This window comes from Mus musculus, chromosome 9, assembly GCF_000001635.26.
Source record: "Mus musculus strain C57BL/6J chromosome 9, GRCm38.p6 C57BL/6J".
Lineage (NCBI taxonomy): Eukaryota > Metazoa > Chordata > Mammalia > Rodentia > Muridae > Mus > Mus musculus.
In genome coordinates, this window is record NC_000075.6 from 17,784,729 (window position 1) to 17,787,125 (window position 2,397).

Below are 2,397 nucleotides of genomic sequence, written 5' to 3' on the forward strand. Positions count from 1 at the left end.
TTTTTCAAACTTAGCATTATACCAAGAGTTCCATCTAAAAGTGCTTCAATATTTCTTCCAGTTTAGTTGTAAATGATATTTCATAGCATGAACACACCACAGTTCAATCATTAACCTACCATAGAATATTTTGATCAATGCAGGCTAGTATATTATAAAGGTGTTACAAGAAATAACCTATAAGACACTAGTGTGGACACGTATTTTTAAACTCTCTAAGAATTTTCTGAGATAAAAGGGCAGAAGTATAACCACAAAATCATATTATGAATGGATTCTTGTTTATAAAACCACCCAGTCATTTTCCAGAATAAGTTCAACTCAAGTATTACTCTTGAAAAGCTTTACCAGAATTTGTTGCCATTTGGTCCATGTTTAGTTGCTGTAATAGGTATATGCTGACTCTTCACCATCATCCTAGTAGTCAATAAAGGTAAATGAAGTTCATGTGATATTCTTATTGACATATCTCCAATAAAACATCTCATCCGTGTATCTATTTCTTAGCAGATTAAAGGTTAATTAGAAGGTTTTTTTTTTTTTTCCTGGTGCTGGTATTTTATTTCGTTGTGTACATTAGGCCATGAGTTCGTATGGAATGGACTCCAACAGCTCAGGCTCTTTTCCGTTAGTCCTCACAAAGTGTGCTTCTCTGGGTGGCGCAGGCTAGCGCTTCAGCTGCACCCAGGTGCCCGTCTCTTTGGCTTCCTTTTTCTTCTGGTTGTTCTCCTTTACCCGCTTCAGGAAGCTGTCCCTGCTCTTTGAGTGCTTGATGTGCTCAATCCGCACATTGATTCTCTTGGCCAGAATTTTGCCTTTAACCTGCTGGTTGACAATGATGCCCAGGGCATGCTAGGTGACATTGTAGAATCTTCCGGTTTTGCCGTGGTAGCACTTATGGGGCATTCCTTTTTGAACAGTGCCCATTCCCTTGATGTCTACAATATCACCCTTCTTGTAGATTTGCATGTATGTGGCCAAAGGAACAACGCCATGTTTCCTAAAAGGCCTAGAGAACATGTACCGGGTGCCTCTCCTCTTTTCCTTTGTGTTCGTCATTTTGGCGAGTTACTGGAAGATGGCTGCGGCGGCCAAAAGGACAATTCGAAGGTTTTCTATGTTGAATTACAAAAGCTTATTATTTTCACTGATTTGAACTTCAATTATTTGAAATTTTCACCTCAAAATCTGCAGAGTACATCTGAAAATATCTTCCAGGAACTTTTAAGGAAAAATGTGTTACTCTTCATAAGGTAGCACGTATTTTCTCTCATGTATCATGTTTCTATTTTAAAGGACACATTTCATTAGCAATAATATAAATGAATCTGGCATACATTATGGCAAATGAAATAAACCTTTTAGAGAGTGAAAAACATTGCATGGCTCCACTTATGTGTGGAATGTAAAGAGGATGCATTTAAAGAATCGGAACATAGACCTCATAGTCACTATGAGTTCACTGTATGAGAGAGAACAATTTGGTTTCAGTTCATTAAGATAAGTAAACTCTGAAGACCACAGTGTAGAAATGTAGACAAGTACTGTGTGTCATCAGTGCATTGTCTGCTTGAATAAGAAAGTAAATCCTAAATACCTCACCATATTATGACAATATGAGAGAATATATATGTTCAAAAATATCAAAACATAGCATTATACAAAATAAATATGTCTTTTTGTTAGTCATTTATTGATTAATAAAACTGAAGAAAATCAATGAGAAGTAAAATAGTGTAAATAAAGTGAAACAAAATTCTTCCCTAAACCATTGGAACATTAGATGCTTTCTGTATCTTTTCCTTACTTTTATTTTTTAATTTTTTGGATCTTCTCTTTCTTTCTTTCTTTCTTTCTTTCTTTCTTTCTTTCTTTCTTTCTTTCTTTCTTTCTTTCTTTCTTTCTTTCTTTCTTTCTTCTTTTTTTCGAGACAGGGTTTCTCTGTATAGCCCTGGCTGTCCTGGAACTCACTTTGTAGACCAGGCTGGCCTGAAACTCAGAAATCCACCTGCCTCTGCCTGCCAAGTGCTGGGATTAAAGGTGTGTGCCACCACTGCCCAGCTACCTTTTCCTTATTAAACACAGCTCATTTCTGCCCAGTACAGCTAGAATGAGATTGTTTTGTGGTCTCTCCTTTTTCTTTGTGGACACTTAGTTATTTCATCAATCATTGTTCTTTTTTGTTTGTTTGTTTGTTTTCTTTTTTATTAGGTATTTTCTTCATTTACATTTCCAATGCTATCCCAAAAGTACCCCATACCCTCCCCCCCACTCCCCTACCCACCCACCACTCCCACTTCTTGGCCCTGGCCTTCCTCTGTACTGAGGCATATAAAGATTGCAAGACCAATGGGCCTCTCTTTCCAATGATGGCTGACTAGGCCATCTTCTGATACA

The 2,397-nt window shown here is 37.3% G+C and overlaps 1 pseudogene; it reads right to left on the bottom strand.

Annotated features, from left to right (window-relative positions):
- Positions 1–530: 530 nt before the first annotated feature.
- On the bottom strand, positions 531–1,059 carry Gm48849 (annotated as a pseudogene).
- Positions 1,060–2,397: the final 1,338 nt, after the last annotated feature.